Genomic DNA, 12,778 nt, shown 5'->3' with positions numbered 1-12,778 from the left:
ATCAGTCAACCCAGTATGGATATCTCTCCCATCTGGGCCCCTGTCATTACAGCAGAAATCAAGAGACTACAGCGACGTCAAGTGTAGTTGGTTTGGGTAACTCTTTGTTTCATATGTTGGTACCACAAGGAGTATTGCTTCTCTTCCGGTATGATTTCATTCACGATATTTCTCTGGTGCTAAGCCTCAAATTATGATATCTTCAATATTTCTTAGCTCCCACAGATGATTTTGTTGTGCTTGTATACCACAAGGAGTATTGCTTCTCTCCCGGTATGATTTCTTTCTCTGGTGCTAAGCCTCAAATTATGATAGCTTCAACATATCTTAGCTCCCACAGATGGATTAAGTTGTGCTTCTTTTATGAATCCCTTCGGAAATTGGCATAGATGTCCGGAGATAGGGGCTAGCTCTGTCTATTGGACCCAACTGAGTAGGTTTTACCTGAAGACGGGGACAGAATCCAGTTCCCGAAACGTTGTGTTTTTAATAGAAATTAGACTGTTTTTTAGAATAGACAAGATGATGGATAATGTCCAGCAAAATATTAATTGTAATCTTACTTACTTACTCATGGAGCTGAGCCCTTCTGGAGGAGCCGCCAATTCTACAGATACTCAAGAATTTCCCAGCATTTTATGGAACCCGAAGGTTCATTACCGTGTTCACAAGAGCCCTCCACTGGTCCCTATCCTGAGCCAGATCAATCCAATCAATATCATCCCATCCTATCTCTCTAAGATCCATTTTAATATTGTCCACCCACCTACGCCTTAATCTTCCCAGTGGTCTCTTTCCTTCTGGCTTTCCCACCAATATCCTATACGCATTCCTCGCCTCCCCCATTCGTACTACATGACATGCCCACCTCATCCTCCTTGACTTGATCATTCTAATTATATTTGGAGAAGAGTACAAGTTATGAAGCTCCTCGTTATGCAGTTTTCTCCAACCTCCTGTCACTTCATCTCTCTTCGGTCCAAATATTCTCCTCAACACCCTGCTCTCAAACACCCTCAGTCTATCTTCCTCCCTTAATGTCAGAGACCAAGTTTCACACCAAAACAGAACCACAGGCAACATTATAGTTTTGTATATTCTAATTTTTATGTTTTTGGACAGCAGATGAGAAGACAAAAGGTTCTGGACTGAATGGCAGCAAGCATTACCCGAGTTCAATCTCCTCTTAATTTCCTCCTGAATCATGTTTCGATCTGTTATCGTTGTTCCCAAATATCTGAACTGTGCCACATTTTCAAAACATCTGTTTCCTATCTTTATATCATGATTTGGTCCTGCATTTTGGTGACGAGACAGCAATATATACTTAGTTTTCTCGGTGTTTACTTCTAGACCCAGCTCTTTACTTGTGTCAATTAAAGTTTGTGTGTTTTTCTTTATGGTATCTAATCACCCAGTAGACATCATCGGCATAGGCCAACAGCTAATGTGTCCCGTTTAATTTCAGTCCCACCTGGTTTCCCTGGACCTTCCTAATTCCATATTCTAAAGCAAAGCTGAAAAGGAGTGGCGATAAAGCACGCAGAACTCTTAAGAAACCTAAAAATAAACTGCAGACTCTAGTGTGGCGTCCAGCTTTCCACTCCTGCTTTATTTATTAGCAAAATCTTGCCAGTAAATCAATTACTAATTGCTGAAAGGGGAGCTAGTTACATTACCGACTCTAGGTAAGAATCCCAGCTGTGGGAGTCAAAGTCTACTAAAAGAAACGGTTGACCGCTTAATTTGTTTTGGCGCAACAAAACTTGCTGAACTGGTTATTAACTTTATAAGCCTGTCCATTTTACGAGCAAAAAACTACCATTCACGGATACCAGCATATCATGTAGCGGACAAGGGCCATGCTTCCGCCTTTGCAGCTTTCGGACGAATGGCCTCTCAACATGGAAGGACGCAGTATAAACGCAAATTTCCATGCCGATATATATCGATCGTCACCGTGTAGGCCAATGTTCCGCAACCCTTTCCTCGCCCACGGCACGCCCTAAATTGGCAAAGTCACATGACGGCACAACACAAAATTTCGCCTCACGAAAAAGGGGTGCTTTATTATACATGGCCATAAATATGTAAACGGTAAAGTTGTCCCTGTGCTAAACTAATTAAGCACTACGCCATAAACACATACGGGGGAGTGAAGGTACAGTTCCACCATTTCTGACCTCGGTACTAGATGGTGGTGAGTGGCCCAGCCGCTTTACCCCCGGGGTTAGTGTCCCTGTTACTCATTGGACAGGAAGCTAAGTGGGCTCCAGAGCCGGCATAGACGCTGTTGAGAATAGAAATACCTCGTTTCTAAAGGGAATCGAACCCCGACCATCCAACCCGTAGCTATACCCACTGAGCTATCCCGGCTCTCTGCCGTAACTGCGTATCTACATACAAATCTTTGGCCTATAAGACTGCAAAATACAAATATAATACGGCACATTTGCCCAAAGCAAGAATTGTGGAGCCAGAGAAACAGCCGTTGCTAGAGAACGGCTATGAAACAACATTGGTTTCTAGGCAACGACCGCGAAAGAGACAATGAAACAACGCCCATTGTAAGGCAGCAGATTCTTGATAAGTAACATGTGAACAATGGAAGAGCTGTATTTTCTACGTGGTCCGTGCCGAGGCGAGGCGAGGCGAGGTTTAGAGGTTAGTCAGGTTAAAGCCAGGCAGTGAAGTGAAGACTTTATGTGCACTGTAGTTACAGTGATATTTGGAACTGTTATAGTTATTGTGTTAAAATCCGTTATCAGGAAACCACTGGTGAAGACACAGCAGACTGAAAAGACTTGGCACGTGCTGGAATGTTTGGTAAAATGTGGAAATCTGCCATAATGTTAGTTATCTGTAGTTACGACCTGTAAGTGGTCAATAAATCCAATATCCAGTCCAACACCCCGTCGAGAGTCACTCTAAACCGTGACAATAACATATGCTAAATAGAGTTTCATAAAGAAACGACGTGTCATAAAGATAGTCACGTTTAGGAGTGACTATAGACGGGGTTTTGGATTGGCTGATTGGATTTATTGCCACCTTATTCACACAACTCTGGACTACAGGCAACACAGCGCTATCGGTGATCTAGATACTTTACAGTTCACCGTTACACACGCACCAGAGTTCTCATTCTTCAAGAGTCGTATCCTGGCAACGGATTTATAACCTTCTCACTGTAACTTCAAATCACTCAGGAAGTCTTCTTATTATCGCTAACTTCTTTTTGCCATTATTTTGCAGCTGCCAGTTCTGAAAATTCAATTCCTCTGCTCCCAGGATCGTATCCCGGTTGGCTGGCGTCTCGAAACTCCACTCTTCGCTCTGTTCTATATTGTACTATGCTGCCGAAAACTTTTTATAACCAGTTTGCACGAACGATGCAGAAAACACATCCTCTAGTGTTAAGGGGGTGTATTTACTGATCCGTTGCATAGGAACGGACGTCCTACTGTTGCGTGTGTTTTCTTCCCCGGGAATGTGTTTACCGAGTCGTTGCCTAGTAATGGGTATACACGTCACAATAACGTTAAGAAATGTATGTATATCAGCAGCAGTAGAAGCGTGGTAGTAAGACCTGAGCGAGGTGAGATGGGGCTCCGGTCAGAAACAAATCTGGGGCTCCCATCCCAATCCAAAAACTCATGTAAATATACGAATAAACAGAACTACTATAAATGACTTGGGCTAAAATAAAAGTTAGTTTATTTTTTAAACAGTTACTTGAAACAACATGAAAACAGCATAAACACTCATAAACTTTACGTATAGACGTTAGATATGTGCTCCATTAGTTACCCAAAGCGACAGTCAAATCATTTCCATATACGTCATAACTGTGATAAACGTTGGCTATGGACTGTGAAATTCGCGCTGGAAGTTTTCGAAGGGACTTTGGCATATATCCCCGTAGGTAGAAGCCGAATAGAGTAAGGTCCGGAAACCTGGGAGGCCAAGGAATGGGTATTACTTATCCAATCCAAGTCTTTTGCACTGGAGAGGCCATTTTCTTTTGGTAGGGATCAAAGCGAAACTCGTTGCTGATATGCTGCCAACGAAAACTTTACGAGTTTCTTTCCAGTTTAAAATTGTTTCACGTTTGTAACTGTAACAGTTTCTAAAACACAGATATCTTATCAGCCAAAATATTTATAATAGTCGTGTAAAAAAAAAGTAAAGCGATCCCTGTAACAGGCCGTGAAGGCCCATAGGGTTGTGAGACGTTGAGGGTCCCACATTATCTAGACAATTGTCTCAAAGATGGCGGTAAGGTTGTCAGCCTTACGCGCCGGCCGCGCTTTACTCCCCAGGAAAAATTATTTAATTAATTCCTGGTACTCATTTCTGTCAGAAGCTGAGTCGACCCCAGGGCCACAGTGATAGTCGTGTATTTAACAATACTAAAATAATGATATTTCCTATCAAACGAATGACAATGAAAGGTCAGGAATAATAAGCCCACAATTCAATTAAACGGAATCTCCCAATTCTCACTTGCTTAATATTAAATTTTTTTAAATTAAATAAGAATACGCATGCCCCCCCACCAAGTAGACCTGGATGGGTGTAAATATTTACTATAAAATGTAAACTGCAAAGACCAGAACAAGTAATGGACATACCAGACTTACTACTGAAATTAATGTGGCATATAGATCCACTGCTAGGCAACGACCGCGAAACAAATGGACGTCTGTTACTAGACAACGCTCCGTAAACAGCAACAGAAGAATGGTGTTTTCTGTGCCATCCGTGCCGAGATGCTATAAGCAGACAGGAGTGAGTTCAGTCAGTCAGTCAGTCAGTGGAGTGGAGTCGGTTGGTGAGTGACTGAGTTAGTGAGTTGGTGGTTGAGTTACGGGACTACTGAGGTTCAGTCATTGTGAGTAGTTACTGTTACAAGCTGGTAACTGAGGCACGGGGACAGTTCGGGAATACAGAGGAAGTGGAACGTCCGCCTTTGGAAGCCGTTACCAGGCGACTGGTGAAGACACAGCAGGGTAAAAAGATTTAAGCGTGTCGCCTCTAGTGAAATGTAAAGTGTGTGAATTAGTGAAACGGGTTTAATTACTTGTAGTCGCGGTTCCGTAAGAGTTTAATAAATCCAGTCACCAATCCAAATCCCGTCTATAGTCACTCTTTTCTTTTTCCTTGGCACTACAGCCCCAGTGGGCCTAGGCCTACCTCCATGAACTCCGTTCACTTCGGTTTTTCTATATCTTACACACAGGGTAGGATTCCTTGGGCGAGTGATCAGCTCGTCGCAAGGCCTCTACCTGTAGACAAACACAGAAAAATGCACACAAAAACATCCATGCCCTGAGTGGGATTCGAACCCACGATCTCGGCTTCCGAGCGAAGACAGTGCATGCCTTAGACCGCTCGGCTACCGTGGCCGGCATAGTCGCTCATACACGCGATAATATATTGCCTCCTTTACGTAAGTTGTAACGTGAGGATAGCACACATGATTCTTTGTGGACACACCGGCTGCAGAACAGCCTTCTACAACTTGTGTGTGTTAAAGAAACCGTAGTGGAACCTAATTTCTCTTTTCTAATAATCGTTCATTTACAGTTATGTACTATTCAGTACTATGTCAATCGTTAAAAGATGATGTTATTTTCAAGATGTCGCATCGCAACCAATCGACCGTCAAGTTTTACCACTGGGACCCGTCAAGCCGGGTAATAAACATTAGTGTGACACACTGAGTATGAAATACGTGGTAGAGTCATTAAGTTCGTGGAATGTGGTTTTATCGCACCGTATTACGAGGTATTCACATACACTTACACAGATCCACATCGGACCTCAAAATAGTCGCCATTGCCCGCTATGCAAGTCTGCCAACGTTGATATAGCTGCCGAAAACATTGCTGAAACAGATCGGCGAGAAATTCCCGTACGGCGTCTCTTGTGGCATTGACGACCTCCTCGGACGACTGAAATCTACGATCACGGAGCTTTGCTTTCAAGGGGCGAAAAAGAAAGAAATCGCACGGTGCGAGATCAGGTGAGTACGGAGGGTGTGGCAAAACGGTGACCTGTTGCCTCGTCAGTTCCTCTTGGACAAGAACAGAGCGATATGCGGGGGCGTTGTCGTGTAGCAACAGCTAATTCTTCCCACGCGAAACATTTCGCTAGGGGATTTGCCTAGTTTTTGGCAGAAAGTGATGTTTGCCCGTTTTCCAAACTGCCATATTTTAGATTTCCGCCACTTGCATTTAACTGCAGTTCACAATAGAGGCTGTAGTTCTACTTACACTGTTTGCACACAACTGCCTCTTGCTGTGACGAGAGATGAACCGACAGGGCATCATATCGTGCCTCAATCTATTCGCTGTAGTGCACCGCAACGACGCTTTGCGGCCATTCCACGAACTTACTGACTGTGGTAGTATACGAGTTTCTTTGAGAATAAAACATTTTATATCCCTAATGTAAACATACTACATGCATACCATAGATCCACTTTAAGTGCCAGTTATATGGGGGCACGCGGTAGCGTAGTTGGTTGAGACACTATGTTACAAGCCAGGAAGTCACGGGATCGAATCCCGACGATGTGGATATTTTCAATTTACCTAATCCTTCCAACCGCAATCTGGCCCTGGGGTCGACTCAGCCTCTAACAGAAATGAATACGAGGAATATTCCTGGGGATAAAGGGCTGCCGGCACGTAACGCTGACAACCTCACCGCCATCTGTGAGCCGAATGTCTAGAAAATGTGGGTTCCTCAACATCTCACAAACCTATGGGCCTCCACAGCCTGTTACAGGAACAGCTTTAAGTGTCAATTATATATCGAAACAGACTGCGCATCTGCTATGCTGAAACTAAATTATTTTCTTTAAAACGGTCGCACGCAGCTGAAAACGATAATTTTCATATCGATATACTGACCATTAGGTTTTAATGGTTGTACTGTATGGAGTATTATCAAATGGTGATATAATTTTGGCGATTATATGATGCGGAATTACGGGTATTCGTTACGCAACCTTGGCGGACACACATCGACATAACTGTCAAAATATACAGTTGGTTATCAGTTATGATAATTCACTTAATTCGCCTGTCACGTGTTAGTGACTACAGACGGGGTTTTGGATTGATAAACAGATTTACTGATCACATACAGGTAGTAACTACAAATAATTATTACACTACTGCTGATTACCTTACTCCAAATAACTACAGACTAATCCTTCTAAAGTATGATTTCACTAGTCGTTTCTTGGTAACCGGTCTTTACAATGGCGACATGGTTCTCGGAAACGTCGATGACTTTCAATGGCGTACACGGCGTTATATCTAAGACTGAAGCATTGCGTAATGCCTACGAATCATACGGCAAGATTCTTTTGCTGCTAGCGTTAATTGTAGCGAAAGAGTCGCACACTACTTCTACCAAGTCGGCCGGAACCATAACGCACCGTTTCATGGCTGCGCTGTCTATAAAGCTCACTACACAGATCAGTTCACGTGTAATTTGGTCTCTATGAGATCAGCAGAGTACAACACAGGATTATGCGGTTTCGGATAACGATACAACTAATCGGTGCTGATATAAACCGTGATTAATCGGAGATTTAGTTATTTTGCCTGCATCTGGGATTATAGTTCGGTCTATAATGCTTGGCAGAAAATTCAGATTGTCTTATTACCAAATTAACTAACACTGATGTGGTATAACACGAAGGCTCAACACAATTAAAAATGTNGTCACCGCCGTGAAAGCCTCAAATCTTACACAATTAAAACTGTTAAGTTGTCGTTGGATATGATCATGAGCCAGTTCCACTCACTCTCCACACACAAAATCTACTGTATATATGTAAGGCCTATCTGAACGCTGTCTCTGTGACGACAAAAAAAAATAGATTCGCAGTAACGAGTCACGGAACATAAATTTGTGGATTTTGTATATAAATTCCGCAAACTTGCTCGTACAACGAGACACTACAGGGTGGTAACATTTTAAGGCTCGCCGTTGTGGCAGAACCTACGAATTCACGAAAGTGATAAAACACAATTACGTATATGCGACGCACAGCTTGCACCATTACTACTCATTACGACTCTAGAGCAGAATGTCCAAGAGAAGAACTTTCCCCATTTGTATGATCATTTTCAAGAAAATATAAACACGGATAATAAAGAGATTTACCATGATACACCTGGTATACACCGAAGATGTTTCACGACGTCGTCACAATTTCAGGAGGTTATTCCTGAGGTAGGCCGGTCACCGTAGCCGAGCGGTCTAAGGCATGCACTGTCTTCGCTCGCTTGGAAGCCGGGATCGTGGGTTTGAATCCCACTCAGGGCAGGGATGTTTGTGTGCGTTTTTCTGTGTTTGTTTACGGGTAAAGGCCTTGCGACGAGCTGATCACCCGCCCAAGGAGTCCTACCGTATGTCTAAGATCTAGAAAAACCGAAGAGAAAAGAGAAGTTCATGGAGGTAGGCCTAGGGCCACTGGGGCTGTAGTGCCAAGGGGAAAAAAAATTCATGAGGTAGTTCTGAATGAAGCCGATCACAGTGGCCGCGCGGTATAAGTCAAGAAACGTATACGAACATTCGAACAGTGGGATCGTGGGTTAGAATCCCACTCGAGGCATGCATGTTTGTGCTGTTCTGTGTGTAGGTAGCGGCCTTATGACTGGCTGATCCCCCGCCAAATGTATCCTACCGACTGTGTATAGATTAAGAAACTGAAAAGGTGGCCAATGTTCAACAAAGGGCTGTAGATACATAGACTGATCTGAATGCAGAATGCCTTATCAATATGAGTAAGAAGAATCTCAACGGTTATAGAGCTGTAGGTAGAGAAAATTAAGATGGTTGAATATGACAAACACGTTTAAGCTAAGAGGAAATGCACTTAATGGTTTTACATTACTTCACATTCTGTGGACTTTCACCTCTTCACATGGTAGTAAGTTGGGGTTAAGGTCCGGTGATCGTGACGGCCAATTATGCCGACCCTACGGCCAGGGAATAACATCCTGACATTATGACATGAAGTCGTGAAACATCCTGTATATACCAACAGACCTACATTTGATGTATCATAATGATATACACCCACAGTCTTATGATTTTCCACCTTCCCAACTTCTTTCGCCATATGTTACCGGATACTCTCCTGGCGTTGTTTTCAGACCGCTGTAATTTGCATAATTCGCTCAGAATTATGAGACCAAGTTACATATACACTATATCATTCCATCTAGGATAGGCCTACTGAATATTTAAAAAGATATCAAACCATAGGCTAATGTGAGTGCTCCTGCGGCATCCACTACACTGAACTGATTCTCTCTCTGTAGATCAAACTTCTAGGACTTCTGACACGTGTCCGTAATGACATCCTCCCTTCATTACCGTTTCCCTGTTTCTGCCAACTTTCCACGATTTGATCGAGTTGTGTAATTGCGGCCGGGGCTTCAACACTATTTCATCAGAAAGACTGCTCATACGAGTGGCTTCCAGTCTCGTGAAACCCTTCCACTAAGTTCACGGTCTCTCTCTGTAGCGTCAAGGCAACTGTGTGCAGGACTTCTCAGAACTCACTCCACACACTCACACACCCTTATACAAGTCTGAAGCTTACGCGATCTACTCAAGAAGCCAAGCCTGGGCAAATAAAATTATGAATGAACTTCTGGTATACACGTACACACGGCGGAGAAAGTAGCGTGAAATATGAGACACAGACACAAGAAGATACGTTCAACGGTACGAACTCTCGGCTTAGACCCGTACAGACAATAAACCTGACATGAACATCAGTACCTATCAGATGCAATGGGCCCACAAACTTATAATACAAACAGATTCCATCTCTTCTTTCTGTGGGCCTATGGTCACTCTGCTACAAGCCACGCAATCTTCTGGCGTGGAGGAGACTTTTGTGTTCAGGTCTCTGCGGACTACTCAATGGATACCAGCGGCTATTCCTCCAAGGATAAAGCGGTCGGGACTTGAAGCTGACCACTGACTACTACTACCACTCCGCACCATACATCACGGTGAAGTTCTTAATTAACTATAGAGACGACTTTAATCTGTCTTATAACTGATTAACGCCCATTTAGACTGGATGAATAAAGCGATGTACTCGTATTTACTGCTTACTACAAGGCACCGTGCTGATCGCGGTAGCCACGCGGTCTAAGGCATGAAATGTCTTCTCTCGCTCGAACACTGGTATCCTGGATTCGAATCCCACTCAAGGCATGGATGTATGTTTGTGTTTATTCTGTGTCTTTGTTAGGTAGCGGCCTTGCGACGGGCTGATTCCCCATCCAAGGAGTCCTACCGACTGTCGAAGAAACTGAAGCCAAATGAGCGTTTCACGGATGCCTTATGCTCCTCGTGGGAGCAACAGGAATAGAAGACGAAGCACAAGATGATGATGATGATGATGATGATGACGACAAGCCACCATGCAGCGTCATCGCAGCAATTAACAGAAGTTTTGTGTGGTTTAACCTTTTCGCCTTTACAGCCTCACGCCTCACACTCTGAATATAATTAATTAGAATTCAGTGACTGTTTCTTGCAATTCACTAACCTTGACATGTCACTTAATAGCTAACTGCGTCCGCTCACTGTTTACACTCTTCATGACGTTTGTTATTTAGCGATGCTGTCAATATCATGTGACTACACTGCGTCGGATGACAGGTTGACTTGTGTACTTGAAAGGAAACGGTAATGACCTAATCGAGGTACCATCCGAGTTGCCTGGGAGACTGAGGAAAATAAAGAAAAGTTCAGCCAAGATTGCCGGTGACCCGGCCGAGATTCGAACTGAGCACCTGCCGAATAAAAGCTACTCCAGCTCGTTCGGCGATTACGCATGTATATGTATGTATGTATGTATGTGCAAAAAAACATGTTTTAATAAAGAAGAAACGGAAAAATTGAAGGTACACTTAGTATTATTATTACTAAGTTCCTAATTGTTTTATACTTTTTTAATTCGCTAGTAGAGAGTTGGAGTTCAACTGGGTCCACTCGGCATGGCGGCCACTGATTGGCCTATTGTACCTGCCCCGGGTGATTATGATGATGGAGAATTTGGTGGAATGAAGATTGGCAGGGGAAACCGAAGTACTCGGAGAAAACTCGCCCCAGCGCCACTTTGTCCACCACAAATCCCACTTGATGAGACCAGACCCGGGATCGAACCCGGGCCGCCGCGGTGGGAATACTAAGTCCTTAATATAGGACGTAAGGTTTCACCTGAGGATAGGAGCATATCCAGCTCCCAAAACATCACATTCCGTCTTAGAATATTGGACAATGGATATAGTCCAGAAAATGAGTTATATGAAATGGAAAGTTGTCTCAAAGGGGAAACGTTGGCTTCCTTTATAAGTGCAACTTTCACTGTGCTATGGTTCCGATGAAGATGCTTTGAAATAAAGCAAATGGAAAGAGGGCCCCACAATGGCATCAGTATTTGCTGAGGCTGCCCCACCCGCTTCTTCGAAAAGCAGAGGGAGTAACTACTGCGCCTTTGGAGCTTCAGTCCGTGAATAAATAAACTACACCTAGATCGCACAGTTATTTCACAGCAGGTATTAAAAGCAAGGGAAAGATGTTACAAACTCTGAATAAAGAAAATGTCCCAATAAACTTAACCAGCCGGGAGAGCGCAGTCGGTATAGCGACGAGCTACTGGTTGGACGAGCTAGGGGTCGGAGTTCTGAGTTCCGGTGCAGTCAACAATTTTCACTTCTCCAAGTTGTCAAGACCGGCTATGGTGTGCACCCAACATCCTATCCAATGGGTACCGGGGGCTCTTTCCTCGAGGTTAAAGCAGCCGGGGCGTTAAGCTGACAATTCACAACCAACTAGTGCCAAGGTCAAGAAAAACTGTGTCTATACATCCACTCTCGAATAAGCCTTCATTGCTTAGTGTTTAATTAGTCAAGCAAGTTATCTTGCCCATTAAACTTTGCCTGAATTCAGTCGTAAACTACTACTAAGCATTTTGTCTTGGACAGCAATACTGTAAATTCGTTGGGGGGGGGGACCTTGATACAAAAATAACGCCAATCTATTGTGGGCAGTAAAACGATTCGTCAAGTTCCAATAATACTGAATATTAACGAAAGGATCAAACAACATACATCACAGTGGTCGCGTTATATAAGGCATGAACTGTCTTCCCTCGGTCAAACACTGGGATCGTGGATTCGAACCCCATTCGAGGCATGGAAGTTTGCCTTATTCTGTGTTTGTGTTATGTAGGTAGCGGCCTTGCGACGGGCTCCCCGCCCAAGGAATCCTACCGACTGTCTATATGTTTAGGAAACTCTAAAGGCTAAGGTTCATGATACATTATTATTTATTATTATCAAATAACTTCCAAACTCATTAGTGCTCCCAGTCAGGAAGAAACCAAGACCCACCCTAGATCATTAACCTAGCAAGTCACGTCAGAACAACCCAATTAAACTTACGAAGTAACTCACTAAATTACGAACTAAACACCACTGTATAATTATAGACAGGAACTTCAGTTGTTCTCATCCTCCTCCTCCTCCGCCACCTTCTCCTCCTTCTTCGACGCATTAGGCTCTTTGGCCTGTTACCATTCAGAACTCATTCTGAAATTACTAACCTCCAAGACTCCTTGGACGGAGGATCAGCCCGTTGCAAGACCGCTACCTGCACAGGACAACAAACACAAAATAAACCCAGAGACATCCATGACTCGAGTGGGATTCGATCCCATGAACCC

General features: G+C 43.6%; 1 protein-coding gene across 6 annotated transcripts in view; it reads right to left on the bottom strand.

Moving 5' to 3' along the window:
* Positions 1 to 12,778, bottom strand: part of LOC111863422 — a 357,450-nt gene that overhangs the window by 68,977 nt on the left and 275,695 nt on the right. The window contains exon 1 of one of the 6 annotated variants that reach the window (XM_023849741.2): positions 10,598 to 10,660. The exons of the other annotated variants lie outside the window; for them this stretch is intronic. The gene's annotated coding sequence lies outside the window, so the exon portion shown is untranslated. Of the gene's footprint in view, positions 1 to 10,597; positions 10,661 to 12,778 lie in introns of those variants that run through there. 6 annotated transcript variants of the gene reach the window in all.

The sequence above is a fragment of the Cryptotermes secundus genome, unplaced genomic scaffold, assembly GCF_002891405.2.
Source record: "Cryptotermes secundus unplaced genomic scaffold, Csec_1.0 scaffold964, whole genome shotgun sequence".
Taxonomy (NCBI): Eukaryota; Metazoa; Arthropoda; class Insecta; order Blattodea; family Kalotermitidae; genus Cryptotermes; species Cryptotermes secundus.
The sequence above is the reverse complement of the archived record's forward strand: the minus strand, read 5'-3'. Positions and strand labels throughout refer to the sequence as shown.